Below are 19,393 nucleotides of genomic sequence, written 5' to 3'. Positions count from 1 at the left end.
TACTGAAGGTTTGCATTTTGCTTCAGAAAGATGAACAATGATTGATGTGGTGTACAAATGTTCCAACAAACTGAATCAAGCATCCTTCATTTATGTGGACTTAAGAGTGAAACTTGATCATTCTATAAGATAAATGTGTAGTAAGCTACCCCAAGCAAATCAGTGTGAGACATCTCTTATCTCACATATAAACCCCGTCTGTGGATTTTTGTATCTTGCTTTGTGTAATGATTGTTCTGCAGCATTAGCATCACTGGAGTTCTCGTACTGTCAAGAACTGTCATTTGTGCAGCTCCTGTGTGGCATTCCTTCTGTGTTTTCTTCAGTGTATGTCCGGTGAGCTCTAACCGGAGACTTGCCCGCACAAGCCCCCCGCTCTGTGCACGAAACTCAATCCAACATTTAAGCTCTTTGCCAGATAAAACAATGCATGCTTTAAAGGAGGCACTTATGCATCTGTGTGTTGGAACCCGCTTCACCTGACTTTTATAGTTTCGAGTTGTGGCTCAGAATTTGTTTTGCCGTTCAGTAGGTAACACTTTACATTACGGGCTGGTAAGTCCGTGATACTTATAGTGGTAATTACTAGTAATGACAGTGGTACTTACAGTGTAATTACAGTGATTCTTCTTGGTACTTACAGTGGTACTTACTTCTATGTACTTTGATACTTTATATGATAGTTTCTAGTAGTTTCAGTGATACATCTATGGTACTTATTGGTAATTCAAGAATACTACAGCAGCAATTCATAAGAAGTAAATGTGGTACTTCTACATACAGACGTAATTTCTAGGATTGTGTGACTATAAAACAACATAAAACAACATTAGGAAAAACAAGAAGTACAACCTTCATTACTAAGAATCTAAAAGTAAGTAACTTGTAATTCTCACTATAGTATCCTTCAAGTACCACAATAAGTACCTAGAATTACCACTGCAATTACCACCATAAGTACCATTGTACAGTGGGGGAAAAAAAGTATTTGGTCAGTTTCACATAGACATTCTTTTGGATTTTGGCCAAATACTTTTTTTCCCCACTGTAAGTACCACAATAACTACCTAGAATTACCAGTGTAATTACCAGTGTAAGTATCACTGTAATTACCACTGTAATTACCACTGTAACTACCACTGTAAGTACCAAGGACTTACCGGCCCGTAATGTAAAGTGCTACCAGCCTGGTAAATCAATTGTAAACTAGGAATCCGTTTCGAATGGCCCACAGCTATCAATTTAACATTTATCCACACTTCCTCTTCCATTATGTAAAAAATGAAAGAAATTCAACAAACATGTTTAGGGCCTTCAAATGACAGTGTGAAATGTCGGTTTCTTATTTAAATGTAAGTTCAGTTGTTTTCTTTGAATAGAAGATTGGACTTTTTTCTGTTTTAAGAGTTCCATTAATATTTGGTTATTCATCTTTATGCAGCCTCTTTAGTAACAACATCTCCTTGTGAACCGCAGTGTCATCAAAAGACACCAGACTTGTTATGATCATGTCAGTGCTCGAATACTGTCCTCTGAAGGCAAGGCTCGGCAAATGTATTTATACAGCACATTTCATGTCGCCTGGCTATCGCCAGACAAAATATCATAAGTTATATTTAGTCTGAGGACCACCAATTCATTTTCTCGAAGGAGAGGTGTAGTTTACGATCGTCCATAGCCGTTTATTGGGCGCTATGAATGTCTATCATATATGTCTGCACGTAGCCACAGCCAATCGTATTATCGTATCTGATGACGTATGACGTACCCGCTGTAAACTTTCAAGCTAAACTATTTAGAACACGGCCTGAAGCTTGATCGAAAGATGAAGTCACAACTGTCATGTTGGATATGTAAACATATATATATATATATATATATTTTTTATTATTATTTGTGAACAAAGTACAAGCTTCTGTATGTCGAATAGTGCATCATCGTCCTCGTTCTGTGATTGGTCCCCAAATAAATGCAAAGATTTCAGCCATGATCGCCAGGCTGCTGTGCAGTTCCAAATGATTCGAGCAGCCTGGGTACTCCCAGGCTACATTTCATGCACAATAAATAAACTCTATGAACTTGATGTTGTGTGACTTAAACCTACCTCCTTAGAAACTGCTGTGTACATCACTCTAATACATACATTGTTAAATATACAAATCAAAATATAGCAAGGCTTTTTTCAGGTCCCCAATGCTCTTAATATGTTCATTTGACAGAGGTAACTCACATCCATTAAAGGGCTTGTATCATGAAAATTAGGCTTTTTTGCGGTTTTAACCATGTCGTAATGTTAACCCTCATCAAAAACCTAGAGTGGTGATTTGTTTCTGTGATCTTGTATTCAACTCAGTCTTGTAAAAACCTGAACAAAACATAATATGGATCCTTTTAAAAGGCATTAGGGACAGCATGAACAATGTTCACACTGTGTGCTTTCAGTCTTGAGGGATTCTTTTTTAAGTACGACATGCAAAAATGTGTCAAGGACGGTCTAATATTCGCCAGAAGGGACCCGGTTCTTCACGCAATCGACATTAGTACGTGCTGTCTGCTGAATGGAATTCCACTCACTACAGTCATTAGTGTGCCAATGAGGGCATGGAAAAATGATTCGGAAACTCAAAATAACAATCAGGCCATTGTATTCTTAGCTATAACGCTGTATGAAACAGACATGCATAGGGTCCAAGCTAAAGGATAATGATAACCTCTGTCTAATCAACAGCCACATGTTGCATCTTCTGATTTATCACGACTCACTGCAACATCAATCATAACATCCTTGAATATATAATCATTTGGTACTTAGCATTTTCTATACAGTGCATGATGAAATGCTTAAATGAAATGCTTTGGCGTTAAGGTGGCGCAGCACGGGGCCTTTCTGTGTGGAGTTTGCATGTTCTTCCTGCGTAGGTTTTGCTCCGGGTACTCTGGTTTCTCCAACTACTAAAACATGTACAATAGGTGAATCCTCCAGCCAGATGATTCTGACCATCAGCTAGGCTCCACATCTATTATTATTATTAATCAGAGAAACACCTTTTTGTAGCAAAACAACCAAAATGAAAAAAATCAGAAGCCTGAGGAACATCAACAAGTTTTGCATAAAATTGTATTACTTGTGAAAGAAGTGGATGTCACAATATTTAAGTGACAAATTCACATCTCATGTCTCATGACACATGTCTGAACAGAACTAAAGAAAGACACTTTTGGTGTGATATGCTGGACATAAGAAACATGCCTTTGAGACCCACTTGGGGATGCATGTTTATACCAGATGTGAACCGATTTTCACTTCTGCATTAAGGTCCACCATAGAATACACATTTTAGATTCTTGATTCTGCATTTTCATAATGCTTACATTTTTGCTTTTTGGTTACCTGAAATGAGTTTTGAATTCATTGCGGTAGAAGAAGAATTAACATAAGTAAATTATTAATAATAACTGAGCATAAGTCAATGCAGAGATATGTAAAGTTTTGCTCTCTGGACTCTGTGTCTTAACGTAGCTGTTGACAGTTGTTAATGTGTCAATCGCAAAAATGCTTGTCGTTCTCTTATAGAAGTCGCTGAGTTGACTGATTGACGAGATGTTTGCCCTTCCTCTTCTTGTTGTTCTTTTCCAGTGGATGTTTGTCTTTCACATTAAACCTGTTTAAGCTTCAAAAAAAAAGAAAAAAAAGAAAGAAGTTTTGCTCTCTAAACTTCTTTGTATCAGTTAGGTGTGTCAGACTGTTGTGGTATGTGCTAGAAGAATGTACTTCCTCTTTGCACGTGGCTCCACTTCTGAAAAGTGTCCTGTGCTACCTGTAAACTGACTCGTATCTCTCCACCGGGGAATGAGGAAGTGTTGGGCACCATGGGAACATCATAATACTAATTCATTTCGTATTCGTATTGTGAATGAAGCTTCAGCAAGGTTTCATCAAGTTGCATTCGAGGACATTATGACATTCTATAGAGCTTAAAGTTTAATATAGGACAGGCCAGAATTCATAGAATTTGCCTGTAACAGTTAAAATTCAGATGTTTGGAGCTGGTTGGCTTATCAACATAGCATAACAAAAAACATCATAAAATGTTGCGTTTCTCTATCAGCACAAATTAATCATAAGGTGAACTACTGTATTTGTCTTCACAATCACTGACAGAATGCAAGTTCAACACATGTGGATTTTTATCAAAAGTGGTGACTCACTAGAATGTCATGGCCTATTTGTTTTTACTAGTCACAACATCATAACCAAAATTTCCGGACCATAAGGCACTACTTTTTTCTCACGTTTTGAACCTTGTGGCTTAAACAACGATGCAGACAATTTATAGATGTTTATGTGTCATGTTCTCAATAACAATGCACCTACATTTAATACGAGTGGGTCCAAAAACATTTTGCTATTTCTATTGAAAGAACTCCAATGTGAGTAAGAGGCTCCAAATCCAAACATGACGTTGTGGCGTGGAGACGAAGGAGAGCTCACACGGTTCCTACCGCACCGCACTCACCTGCACAATGACTCAGGTGCAAACCCTATCGCTGTCTTCCTCTGCCTCTGTCCGTGATGTTTGCTGCACACCGGGGCGGGGACAGCAGGATGCCCTCCTGTGCTTGTAACGTGGCTTTGGGTGCAAAATAAATGCGTTTAATTCTCACACTGCGGAAATATTATGGAGGGACAAAACAGAGCGCGGGTTAAATGAATCAAAAGCCAGCCACGAGCGATTCACCATGGACCAGCTCAGAGCAGCTTTGAACACCGGGAACTCCCAGGGGCCAGGGCCGTGTGTGCAGACATCCCGTGGAGTTGACACTTTTTAAAATTTCTTCATACATTTTGTTGCCGTTGCTTATATTCAGGTGTACTCAAGAGTCAGAAAAAATATGGTTTACTTGACACACATGCCGTTGTGAGATGCCAGTGTAATTTCTGTCATTCAGGCAAGTTCATTTTAGGATATTGCTGGACTATCATAAACAATTCACTAAAGTAGCGGTTCTCAAACTTTTCACTACAGGTAGCTCATAAAATATTTGCCTTTCATGTAACACCAGCGGTTAGCGCTTGTGCCTCACAGCTAGAAGGTCCCGGATTCAAGTCTCAACTGAACGGGGCCTTTTCCATGTGGAGTTTGCATGTTCCCCAGGATGAATGAGTGTGCATGGGGTACAATGGATGCAAATTAGCATTGTGTGTTCATAGCGCTACAACAGGCATCCTCGAGGCCCAAACACATTCCCAACGCAGATTCAGCCACTGAAATAAGTGTTCTTGTCGCCGTTTTTGATCCTGGGTGTTTAGGTAAAGAAACACTGAAGTGTCTTTGTAAAGGTCCCAGAGCTGCTGTTGCTCCGGTTCTCAATGAAGCTAATCCTCCGTGACTTGTTTACATCTGAGGGCCGACAGAGCATCTGCCCCGGTGGCTCAGCTACAACGTACGTCACTGTTGGGGAAATCTCCTGATTAGTCGACACTCGCAAATTTCTCCAAAAAGTTCAACATTTCCTAGCTCTAGCCTGGGCCGCGCTGGACGCCCTGGAGGCGCGTCAAAAGCTTACCATGTGCGAAGAGGGGGCGTGTGACTCGCTGCGGGATATTTTGACGCCCCCCGCGATGCGTCCTCCATGTATTTTCAATGTAAACCTGACGCTTGGCCGCGTTTGGTGTGAACGCTCCTTAAGGCTATTGGTGTGTTGCATGCATGAGTCCCATGTATGGTCATTAACATGCACTGTCCCGACCAAATAAAAAAAGAATTGAAAAATAAAAATGTACTAAAATTTAGATTCCAAAAACAAACAAAAAGCCTAAACTTTATGTAAGTGCTAAAGCATGTGTCCAAAAGTGTTACTTTTCCCTGGCATGTATGACCATCACACTTCAGGTTTACACTGTTTTCATAAATTTGTTCTTATTGCAAGACTGATTGGCAGAGGTCTAGGCTGGTAAAGTGAATCTATTTTCCTGTTTCCTTTTCTATTGTGTGCACCTTTCCATCGAGTCACTGTGATGGCCTTAGCAAGCTCTTAATGTCTGAACTATTGTTGTATATTGGGTAAAAATGGCTTGAAGATGGAGGTAATGGCTTTGTCAATCCACACAAAATGTTGCCCCATTTGTCGCAATAGGCTGGTCGTCTAGTGGCTTTTCCACTGAGCACTTTGCCTCGTGTGGCACATCCATCCCATGTATTCGGCACAACCACTGCAACCTCTTTCTCTCATAGTGCCAGTGTTAGCATGCTACATCTGCTTGCCTTGATTCCCCATCTTTCCCTTTTATGCAAGCCAAACTCAGCTTCAGATTTTCTACATTATGTGACAGTAAGCTGAACAATGTTGGCTGATAAATTTTGAGAAAACAGGAATAAAATAAATCGTATTGGGATTAGATTTGCTATTTATTTTTGTCAAAAGTTCAGTTCATAATCACAATATGATGCAAGAATCAGATGCATTATCTTATTATTATTACTATTATTGCATAGATTGCATCTATGCAAAATCTGCTTACTTTTAAACTTTTAGCCACCTTAAGTAATCAAGTAAGAGAAGCACTCCACTGTGTTTTTGTAGATTTTGTTGCATAGTTGATGGAACTCGAAAACTGCACTAAAAGTGTGTTCTTCACGGCGCCATTGAACACCTGCTGTTCCCCCAACTGCCTGTAGGTGGCGGCCCAGGCCCATTTTAAGTCCTGAAAATCCCAGTCTCTCATTCCTTACTTACTTTTCTATACATAAACATAATTTCAAATTGCAAAATCTCAACGCTGAGGTACCAACATGCTTTTTAGCCACAATTGGGTTACGAACGTCAAAAGACAAGAAAGACTGGAATATTTACTCCACAGAAGATGTGCTATAATATGTATCTAAATAATTGCAGCTTTTGCGATGTGCTAATTACAAATTAGCCATTAGTTTGGCATCCATTACCGAGCTTCTTATTTCAGAAAACACTGTAACTTTTTGCCTCTATTCCAGCGAGAAACTTCCATGATTAGAAGCCAGGCAGAGGTCGGGAAGGCGCGCTTTGATCCGCCCACACTTCCCAGTCGCGCCATTGGAACACGTTCGGAGGGTGGATGGGGTGTCTATGATGACAAATTGGGTTAAACAAAATCCTGGCAGCTCAACAGGAGCATGTGATTTATGATAAGGGAAAGGTCAAAGCGCTTACCCGCACACAACAGCCACGGCCGACCCAAATCAAAAGGACATCAGGCTAGCTGGTTGTTTCATTTGCTTCCGCTTCTACCATGATCGATGCTGCGTGAAATAAAGAAGTCAGTGAGATTTGTGGCTATTTAGTCATAACAATGGGACAAAAGGGCACACTTTTTGTTTTTTGGTTAACTTGCTGATCAGCTTCAGCAAATGAACTATAGCGATGCTATTGTTGGCTTTGAGTCTTTTCTATGGAGCTGGAAGTGCGAGGGAGACAGCGAGGTCACCTCTGACTAATTCTGAGCTCATCTGAATCTGTGTTGTTTTTGTCAGCCCTCTTACTTTTAGTCTTAGTCATTTTTGGACAAAAATGCTTTGTTTTAGTCACATTTTAGTCATTTCTAATGTGATTGTTTTAGTCTCAAAAACTCAACTTTTATTGAGCTATTGTCAAGCCAGATTATGTTCTCCACACACCACAATAGGCAGAAGTGTCATTGTAAATATGACTTTTACCAAATGCCTTGTGATTGTAAACTCATAAACGTCATGCTAGTTTTATTTTTTAATTTTTCATTTCAAGGCTATCCCCGTTGAGATGAACACAAATAACAAAACGTAGTTGTGTCAACAAAACATACTCAAAGACGCTTTATATTCCATTATTTGTTCACTCCATACTTGGTGGGGGTAAGCTACTATTGTAGCCACAGCTGCCCGTGGGGTAGACTGACGGATGCAAGGCCAATCTGAGCCAATCACACGCCACATTCACTCAGGCTCCCTGGTGTTCCCAAAAGGTCTCCCATCCAAGTAACAACCAGGCCCGCCCTGCTGAGCTTCCGGCCACTGATCTGACTCTTATTAGAACATAGCATTAGCAAAAGTCATATTTTGGCCAAATTACTTGTTTTAGTGACACTCTACTATCCAAACACTTCTGCACCTTCAGGTTGGGTTAGGGTTAAACATTTCCGCTTATAGGGCACCGAAATGGCACTATTATTGTTCGTATTACAGCAGATCTGGTACGCAAGTACAAGCCGCTTACAACCAGCTGCGATTTCATCTGCTGTTTCTCAAAATCAAAACATTTTTCAAATGTGATTCATGGGTTAATTTGCTGTAATGTTTGCTCTTCCTGGCACGCCTGTACCAGACTCTTCTCTATCAATCTGCAATAATTAGCTTGTACAGATGCAGGCTGTTACACTCCTGTCCAAGGGTCAAACACACGAGTAATTATGGGTGCTCATTGAAGGCAATAACTCAATCAGCTTACATGCTTGATAAAATGCTAGTGTATTATCAAACTTTTACAGCCCTGAATGAAAAGGGTGGCACTCAATTTTACAATCTAAACCATAGAAGCCAAACCCTGCTAATAACAGGTTGACATCAACGAATGCATAATAGCATGATAACTCACCATCTCTGAGTTGTGTACTTCTATTAATACTGTATTTATTCTGACAAACTGCAGCAACAGTGCGCAACAAGAGGCAGAATTTCTGAACAAAGCATTATGTTTCTTGTACTGCTACACAATACAAGCTGTGTGTGTTCCCTCCAGCACAGATCCTGAGTAAGCTTTTCACAATTAAACTGCTTTATTGTGTGGCTAAAAGCTCACTTCAGTTGAATTTAAGAGGCTAGAAGCTCTGTGTGACTGTAAGAAAAAAAAAGAAAAAACTTGACATTTCTTTGGCTGTAAAGAACGTGTTAATAATGTGTTTTCACCTTGAAGAAGATTGCGGTTCATAATTAGCACCTGCTACAGCAAAGCGGCGAAGTGACAAGTCTATAGCAGCTGTGTCTGTGCACTTATTCAAAATAGAAGCAAAGTGATGCGGGATGAAGAAAATGTGAGAAAGACAGAAAGGAAGAAAGGGGCATGTCTTCAACATTAACAAGCATTAACAAGTTGGATCATTTGAATTTAAAGTAGGCATTTGTTCTCTTGATCGAGTTTATTGTGCAAATAAATGTTCTCACTTTATTTTAAACTACCTTGATACATTGTACTCAACAAAATTTAGTACAACGTAATCTGCTGGGTAACAATCTGTAATAACGTGTATCTATGTGTCACATACACAATGGAATACTGTGTATTAGCACATTGGAGGTGCATAATGTAATAAGACATATGACCTTTAGGGTTAGGACTTAAGGTCAGGGTTAGATTCTGGGTCTTGTCTTATTACATTATGTATCTGCAAAGTACTAATACACATTATTCCATTGTGTATCTAACCCTTAGGTACAAGTTATTACACTTTGTTACAAAGCCAATTACATTGTACTAAAGTGCAATGTATCAAGGGTAGTGTAAAATAAAGTGTTACCGAAAAATGTTCTCTTTTGCTACTGTAGATTTTAATGTTATTTCTATCATAAAAATAAAAAAAAGTGGCAGAGATTTCCATATTTTCAAATGTTCAGTGGGGTCCCCAAAGCCTCTGTGAAAAACAAACAAAACAGAGAGGAAACATGACAGAAAAATCGTATAAATCGTATGTTTATGAAGGAATGGCATCTTGAGGGAAGCCTAAAACCTATACACCTATATTCAGTTTTCAGTATTTTGCTTCATGCACACAGTTTGTGGTAATCCTCCTGGCCCATGTGAATTCCTGACCAGCACTGTCTCACTCCTCTGTATTTATGGACATTAACCAGATTTCCAATTTTGCTGAGGATGTAATGTATCTTATATGAATAAATGTTGCACAATATCTTTGCTGACCATTAAAACCAGTGTAAATATATGTTTTTTTCCACTAGCTACAGTGGTTTATTACATGGTAGAAGGGTGTTCTTGGGGATGCTGGTGTATCACTGGGGTCACTGAGGAGAACAAGAGCTGGAACCACTGCACTATGGGACATTCATGCACATATAGCAACTACAGCCTTTTCACCCCACAGCGACTTTCTTTTTTCTTTTTTCCTTTTGTATTCCCAAAGCTGTCTGTGGATCCATTCATTCAGTCAGTTCCTCTCGCTGCTTCTTCAAGACAAACCACTGAACAACCTGCTCTTTGGAGACTAATCTACACCATAAACTTCCAGTTCCCATCGTGGGACCTCTTGTAAAACGAACAATTGTTGTGGCGGATTTGCGGCTCATGGAGGAGGATAATCCCGCGGAGATTGAGCCGAGGTACAAGGTGAGGTCTGGGGTGCGCTGTTGTTATTTGTCAAATCAAACAGCAAAAGGATCAAGAGATTTAGCGGCTTCGCTCGTGCACCCGTAGCAATTTCTGCTGACTGAGAACTTAAGCCAAGAGTGGAGGGCTATAATTTCGACACTTGAGATTTAAGTGAAAGAGAAACTGTCAGTGCTAGTGATGGAAGGCAGTATGTCAACCTTATGGTATGTTTCAAAATGTAATAGTTCTTAGACTTGCGGTGTTGTGGAAACCTTTTCACCATTTATTCATCTTTGCTGCTTGTAAAGTGGAAGTGCATTCTGGCAACTAGTATTCATGGGTTTCAGGTGACATCACGGAGGGCAGCTCATCGGAGTCTCTTTCCTCACATTAGATAAACGTTTCATACGACATATACGATGCATTTTGGACCTGTAGGACGAGAGACTTACCAAATACCAGGTAAATCTCTGGTCATGAAAACCTAGCGTGTTTTGGGAGAGCTTGTCATGAGCTCAGGTGTTAGAGGAATTAGGCATGTTACAAATCCATTGCTCTGGGCGACATCCTTACAGACAGGAGGATTGTGTGTTTTTTGTGTGTTTTTTTTTGGGGTGAAGTGGCGGGGAATACCTTTGGGATGACTCGCGCGGATATGTATTTTGAGTGCTACTGTACTGTGTGTGTCTCCCCTGTGAAGTGGGTTTTCCTGATGTTGCTGGCTTTCGCATGCGGTCGTCCTGCCTGTCTTATTGAAATCACTTTTATTAATAAGCTTTTTTTTTTTTGCATGTGCGGTCACTTTTGTTTACTGTTTTTGCTCATACAAATATGCAATAATAGATATATGAATCATCTGGTGACATCATGTGTGCCTGGGTGAGAGGGGCATTTGTGCATTCTACTGTAAACAGCCGAAAAACTGCCATAGATACAGACGGCATTGCGTCGTGTAATACAAGGGGGCGTGGCCTAGCCGAGGGGGTAGAAGACCTCTTATGAGAGACCATAGACATACAGTATTATCAATAGACCGTCACTTCTCACCCCTCCCCGTTTACCACAATGACGACGTTCGAGGTGGAAGTCATGGTGGATTTACAGGCTCCTCCCCCCCTGTTCTGACAAAGCATGTTCCTAAAAAGGGCATGAGGGCGGGATTTTCAGTGTAGAATCGGCCCTTGTGTGACTTGTAGCTCGTCCCGCCCTCATTAGAGATTTATAAAGTTTTTCTTACCAAAAACAGCCTGGTTTCTTTAATTGTAACTAATCCAGCGTTTTCGCGGGAGGAATATCTAGCTGTTGAAAGTAAAATATAACGAGAAACCAGGCTTTTAAGTTGTTTTTAATGTGTCTAAAGTGCAATGCATTCCAATGGGGTATTAGCAGCTATATGGAGGTATTACAGCAATGGCGGCCCCTAGTGTCGTCAAAAAGCAGAGCAGCCAGCGGCCATTGTGAGAGACACTTTTTTTTTTTTTTTAATTGACATTTTGTAGCGGACTATTAGCAAATTTATCACACGCCAATAAAGACAAGCCAAAATCACTCGTTAGCTAGCGTAGCATGAAGCTAATGTTAGCTTCGCTAGCTTGCTGGTTAGCAGGATGTTTTTTTTTTAGGCTACATACTCATAGCATTTGTTAAAGCAGTACTAAGTAACGTGTTTACCTTAATAAATCCTTTTCGTAGTCCCTGTGGGGGTAATACAAGTGTTTATGGGATGATTGGAGGGTCTTTCATCTCCCCCTGGTGTCTCTGGCCAGAAAACCATGTTTGCAACTTGACTGCCACCGGTCCAGAGAAAGCAATACACACTAATGAAATCACAAAGAAGAAGCTAACATGCTAACGGGCAAAGCTAACTGCGGTCTAACGTCACTTTGAACAGTATTTACAGCAAAGTTTGAGTGAAAAAAAATATTTCTATTGTATAATTGGATGCACAGTAACCCTCTCTCCCTTCGTCTTTCCTGTCGCCGTAGTATTTACTCTCCAAGACAATTAATACGTTAAAAAATCGTAACTTGCTACTACACCTGCAGTTGCGCTTATGGCCTCTAGGGGGAAGAGTTACTTAGTACTGCTTTAAAGTAATGGTGGAGAAATAGAAGAATGATCTTTTTTTTCCTCTTCTTTGTTTCCCCATCTGACTGCTTCAAACATGACCATATATGGGCAATTCCAAACATGCCGTCTTGTATCTCCACCAGGCCCTGTGATAAAAAAAAAAAAAAAAGTCCAATATTGTGTGAGTTTTCGTCTGGAAAGGTTTTGGTAAAACACTCGAGGCCAAATGTGTGGTTGTCAGTTAACTTGACACTTTGGATGGGCACGGTTCACTGCCGGCTTTCACTGAGCACTGGGAAAGAGACACATGAATACATATAGTTTGAGGAGGAAAAGGTCCTGTTTACAATGGGAAAAATAAAAAGATAAACATGCATTGGACTTTTATTACCATGTTGTATTCATGCCATGGCAATATCTGCTCTCGTGCAAATGAATAAAAACATGGTTCAGTGGGCTCTCCTAAAATCAATCACTCTTGAAGCCTTCACTCTGCTATGCTCTACCTGCTATACAGACGAATGGAAACGCAACTAAACAAGCAAGAGGGGAGAAGTGCCTTGTCCAAAAACACAGTGGCAAAGAATTGGATTGCGTATGAAGCTTGTGTGATATTATTGCATGTTATTTTATTTAGACAAACCTGCTTCTTCTGTTCTTGTTGTCTGGTACTTCACCTCTCAGCTGAAAGTATAAGTGTGCAGATAGACTGTATCTCCTCTGTCACAGCTGGAAGCCAGAAGTCTGTCTTTGTAATTGAGCTTCTTCCTTTTTGTCCGACTTCCATCACAAATATCGACCGTGCTGGCGGGGGCTGATCCTGTCAAATGTCTGTTGTTCACACTCGGGCCATTACTGCATAAACAATACTTTTATGAGCTGGAATCTACGCAGAAAGAGAGCAAGGCAGAGAAATGAACTGTTTGCTTAACTTGGCGGCAAAGGACGGAAGCAAGAAGCATGAAACTCACCCAGGACTATTGAACATACGGCTTTGGGGAAGACAAAATGACAATACATGCTGAACACTACATGTCATAGCAATGAAAGCACTAAATGAGACAGAGGACATATGCAAACACTGAGTAAATCAAGTATTTTGATGGAAAACTTCGCTTTTTGCAGGTGAGGAGTGTATTACTGTATTGTATTTTTTGTTTTTGCAGTTGTTTAGTTTGAGTTGAGGAAACATGGCTATGGTTTTGCGCTTTAGGTACTGCACGTCTGTCTCCCGGTCTATTTTTGAGAGATATGTAAATGAATGAATTTGTTCGCCTGGATGTGTTTTGTGTATTTTCTATTTATTCCTATTGCATAATGTTAGATAACTTACTGTACATTGACTTAAGAGTTAAATAAGGCGAACAAGCTTTTGCTTCTGCCTGTTTTGGTCTCACATGGATTATGTCATTTGTAATCATGTTATTTTGTGTGACTGAAACAATATAAACTAAACTGAACTGATCTGAACTACTGTATGTCCCCAGATAGGAAATAAACTTGTTTAAATCAAGTATTATTTTTTTACAAATGAAATGCTAGTTTATTCAAAACTACAAATGCATTTTAAAGCAGTACTAAGTAACTCTTCCCCCTAAAGGCCATAAGCGCAACTGCAGGTGTAGTAGCAAGTTACGATTTTTTAATTTATTAATTGTCTTGGAGAGTAAATACTTCGCTGACAGGAAAGGCGAAGGGAGAGAGGGTTACTGTGCATCCAATTATAAAATGGAAATTTTTTTTTTTCACTCAAAGTTGGCTGTAAATACTGTTTAAAGTGACGTTAGCCCGCAGTTAGCTTTGCCCGTTCAGACTCTCTCACTACTAAATCCTGCCACCTGTTCCCACCAAAGTCCATATTAGTTCTCATCCATTTAAAGCTGTCCACAGACTTCTTCTCCAAAGGCAGCAGTGTGAAAATATGTGACTTTTTTAAAACCTCTGTGAGCACATTCTGCATAAACTTCCTTTAATTTAGCTCTCGGGCTGAAAGATTTTGTGCACCTTGGCTGTATTCACTCAGAGGGGGGAAAAAACCTTACCAACCGCTCCCAGACCTGACTTCCATTTGCCCTCGAGTCGTAAAACCTTTACTGTGTGTTTGTTCTAGTTCATTTCATGTGTGACAGACCCACTGTTAATAGTTATTTTAGCTGTAACCACAGCACTGGCTCTGACATGAAGCCTGGACAGCTGCGTCAAATCAAACAGCCTTTACAAATGTGATTTCACACTGTTACATGATCACGTTATAGGTCTTCTGTTCACTGCAGGTTTTGCCTGGAACACAGTCTTAAAGGGCTTTACAGCAGGTGTATAGTAATAATAACTGCTATGATTTGCTCCAGGCAGGAGGGCTGCACAGTATACACTGCCTGACCACAAAAAGAAGGTCACACACTCCAATAATTGGCTGAACCGCCTTAAGCTTTGAATACTTACTTCACTGTGGGATTGTTTCAATAAGCTTCTGCAGAGTCAAAAGAACCAGTGTTAAGATCTTGATGCTTTGATACGTTGATGGGAGAGTGTGACCACAGCACACAGCCTTCTCCAGCACATCCCAAAGACTCTCAGTGGGTTTGAGATCTAGACTATGTGGTGGCAGAATTGGTCTCTGGGTTTCAGATTTTTGAGTTATAATTGTTGCATCGACTTGTTTTGACAATAAGCCCAACAAGGTGACGGTGGCTCTCTAAATTAGTATTGCAATTGCAGACTGGTAAACAGGAAGAGGAAACTTTATTTGGATGTTTGGGAGCGAAAGCAAAATGAACATTGCACAGGTCTTCACACGTCGTTAGCATAATCGCCTACTTTTCCAGCTAACTACATCTGACCATGAATCCTAGTGCTGGGCATTAAATTCAAATTCAATTAAAATCACAATCTATACTTTGATCAACCTCAATACGTGTCACTGAACTTAAAGCTCTGTCATTTTGATAATTTTTTGGCAGTAGGTGGAGCAGTGAACCCTTCTCAGCCCCTGTAATCATAAGGAGGAAAAAGACTCCCTGTAGTTACTGGATTATTAAACAAACGACATGGACATTTCATGTGGATTTCAGCTGCATCCGAGAAGGTCACTCAGGTGTTTATCAGTTCACGATCTTTTGTAGACGTCTGTCATAACGCTAAACTCTGATAGTGGCTAACTGTTGTGTCTGCTGCTTCTGCATGTGTGTGTTTACATGGTGAGGGGGGTGTTGGGGGTGCCCTGTGAGGCGGGGGAGGTGCGGCGCTCATCTGCCTCTGCAGGGAAAAGCGAGCTCGCTGTTTAAAGGTGGCACATCTAGTGATGCAATGTGGGAATGCAAACATGCCGGTCGGGCAAAATGGAGTAGCTGAGGGCAGCTTCAAAGTGACAATCAGCAACATTTCAAAATGAAGTGAGAGAGGGACATTACAATCCCTCCTGATTTGACCTGAAATGATGAGGAGAGAGAGATTAAATAATCAAAAGTAAATGATCAAGCTCGTATAATCGTTAATTACGTCCAATTTCAGGCTCATACGATCAGTTATACACAATCTATTAATCGAAGACTATCACGTTCATAATTGTCAGGGTTACAGCCGAATCTTTGGCAGTAACAGCACCTATAGCTTCAGAGTTTGGATGAGTACAATGGAAGATTTGTGTATGTTCAAATGATGCTAGAGTGAAAAATGTCTGAAGTTTTCGCCTTCGACCATGAACCAACTATCATTTATGTAGAATTTGTGATTGGTCAAAATGAAAAAGAAAAAAATATACACTATATATTCATATTTTTTTGCCCATTGTCCAAACTTAGTCAATTTACAGCTCAAGATCTGGGGATGGGTCCTCCATTCTGGCTTGCGGTCACCCACTGTTTCCATTAAAAGGGTTCCCAAGCTACAATGACCGGAGATGAATCTGAAACAAAAAAAGTCCATCAGAATAATCCTTGTTTATAAGTTGCTATTGAATTAATTCTGAGGCACTATCCGAGGCCACCCGCCATTGTCAACCTCCTTCTTTTGTACACACCGAGTAGCAGAAGATGCCCCCCCCCCCCCCCCCACTGTTCCCTGTGGGTTAATTTAATCTCAGAGCTTGGTCTACCGTTGACCTCCTGACCCCTCGTGGCCCTCCGGATGCAGGTAATACCGCTAATGGAGCTCGTTAGACACACGTCCCGGGACACACAGCTGGGATGGTGCCACTGGGACCCCACACCGCCGACAGAGGAAGTGCGCCCGACCCTTCTGCGTGATGTAATTGTGTTTGCAGGGGTCAGGAGAAATCTGGTTAGATGGGAGTTTGGATGTCGACATTTGGATTTGGAACGGGGTTTAGGGAAAGGACCTGGCATCATAAAAGTCAGTGGGTAGAGACATTTGCCTTGGACTGCTGAACATGTAAGCTAGTTAAATGATATTAGAATCTATAAAAGTGTTCAATGAGTGGACGCTACTTGGAAAATAGTTAAAATCTCTTCTCGGACTTGGGTTTATTTTGATTTGCACGTTCAGAAGTTGAACATGCAACCCGAACGATGACTTTGAGGGTGACTTGGTCTTGATATATTGCGAGTCCTACATCCCTGGGTCCTGAGCAACTGGTTGGAGAGCCCTGGTTTAGGTCGTTCACAAAATTACTTGTATGTGCCCTGGGGATGTATGCTTTTTTTCCCGGCGTCTACACATGTTAGTGGTGTGGACGATAGATACCCGGTGCTTCTTTAAACAAGGGAACGTTATCTTCCTGTTGTATTATGCAGCAGTTGAATCGCATTGTCGTCGGATCAATATTCATAAAGTGCACGGGGACGCCGGCACAGACAGCACACAGCAGCCCAGTGTCTGCAAGGCAGCTGTGGAGCCTGACCGACAAAAGGAAAGGAGGGGTCACACAAAGGCTTTATTTTGGACTCTGAGTGAGCACTGTATACTGAGAAGGACTGGTACCGACTGTACTCACCGCCGGGCTACGGGGACGACACACGCATTTGGAAAAAGCCTGTGTTTTGCTTTCGTATCACTCTTTTTATCAAATGTGTACAGATGTGTGGCTCATCCAATTGCTCTGGTGACCATTTAGTCCCAGTCAAAGCAGTGTCTCTGTTTTGATTGGGACTAAATGAGGGGCATGTGGTCCGAAACATCGCATAATATGGTGTAGGTAAAAAATCATCATTTCAAAAAGAGTTCTTTTATTGCTGGACCCCAACCTATTTTTTGTTTTTTGACCTCTCAGTTTAACTTGGTCTGTCTTATTAGCTCTAAAACACTGAGCGACCCATATACAGTATATTATAACACATTGAAATAGGAGGTACAGTATAAAGGACCACAGGATAGAGCTCATTGCACCGTACTCCCCCCAGAAATAACATGAGCTTACGGCTGAATAACTCTTGTCTCTGTTTTACTTATCTCAATATACTTTGAGCTTTGATGCTGCTGATGTTGCAAATAAGTTCCAGTTAAGGTGTCTGTCTGTCTCCATCTGGCTTTTGCTTTGTCCACGCTCGGTGGTCTGAAATCCGAGCTGCCCATTCTTGTGGGGAACTCCGGGTTGACCTAATCTCTCCCGCTCTGTGTGAGGGGAGATCTGAGGTGATGTCATGTTCGCAGCCCACGCAAATAAAAGGCTGTCTGACATTCCAGACTTGACGCTGCAGGAATGGAATCACTCCAAGCTGCGTTTAAGTAAAAACGACAACATAACGCACAGCAACTGAACCCAGTGTAGGTGGTCGCTCATTTGTCTGTGAACTGGAGGGTCGCTCGGTCTTTTCCCGTCCCTATATACTGCATATATACTTTCAATGGGTGTTTGAAATGAAAATGTGTTTCTGTCCTTTCACCTTCATGAGCGGGGCATGCAAGCTCAACCTGGGCAGGGAATCAATCTGAAATTGATCCCAAGACCTTTATGCTCTGAGGCGAGAACTCTAATCCCAATTTGGGGTTTGCAATTCCAAAGGGAGCTGTGGAGGTAGAGCAGGAGGTCATACTGATCTTTTACTTGACATACAAAGATTAAATGGCATTATCTGGGGTGTCTGAGTTGTAATTTCTATTTTGTTTTTAAAACATGATTGACAATAGTTGTTATATGTATGGCAATGCGTAAACAAGCAGCAACCTCCCTCTCTCTTGGTACAGCGGTGTTTTTTGTTTTGTTTCTGTGTTCCACATTGTTTTACTGGATACTTTTGTGCATCGTTGGTGTGTTTCTGTAAGGTTCAGCAGGTTTTCTTTTTACTGCAGAGAGTCCGTAAAGCCATGAAGGACCAAGCTTTTTTAAAAAGTAAACAAACAGCTAGCTTTTGAGCTAAAGACATTTGAGACCTACACATTTCTTCTTCAGCCCACACCTGCAGCACAGGGGAGGCGTCCCAAGAGGCGCTACAGGAAACAAAAAAAGGGACAAACGAGGAGGTTAACGTTCAAGACTCACACAAGTCTTCTATTTCTACTATTGTTCTGGCTAATGTAGGTTCACTGGAGGATAAGATGGATTATATTCATCTGCTACGCTCTTACCAGAAGATGGTGAAAGACTGTTGTGGAGCGGAGGGAGCTGCACAGGAGGAAGAGGAAGGAGGTGGTGGAGGAGCTGCCCAATGCGGGACACCAGGCTCTGAAATGGAGACAAACCCAGGGGGGGCGGTGCACCGTTTCAGAGGGGCACTAAAGGCACCCAGCCAGGTATCCTCTGGGTGCTACGGTTTGCCTATCTCCAAAAACATGCTGGTCAGGTTGGCCCACACTTGCGGCGTGCTCAGAAGCGTCGTGCTCAGGACTAACCCAACACCTCAACACAATTACATAGTTCAATTGTACAAATAAAGCACTTACAGTAAATATTAACTTATTCAATTCAAACACACAACACATTTTGTTTCAAATACGTTATCTCGCTGAAATGAACACAATTGGATGCACTGAATGAAATTAAAGAGGGGGTATTATGTTTTTTTCAACCACATAGCACCAGTCTATAGCACGCTAC

General features: G+C 41.1%; 1 protein-coding gene across 10 annotated transcripts in view; it reads left to right on the top strand.

Moving 5' to 3' along the window:
* Positions 1 to 19,393, top strand: part of vav2 (vav 2 guanine nucleotide exchange factor) — a 308,481-nt gene that overhangs the window by 2,162 nt on the left and 286,926 nt on the right. The window lies entirely within an intron of this gene.

Source organism: Gobius niger, assembly GCF_951799975.1.
Source record: "Gobius niger genome assembly, chromosome: 2".
NCBI classification, from domain to species: domain Eukaryota; kingdom Metazoa; phylum Chordata; class Actinopteri; order Gobiiformes; family Gobiidae; genus Gobius; species Gobius niger.
Note: the sequence above shows the minus strand (reverse complement) of the source record. Positions and strands in the feature narration are given on the sequence as shown.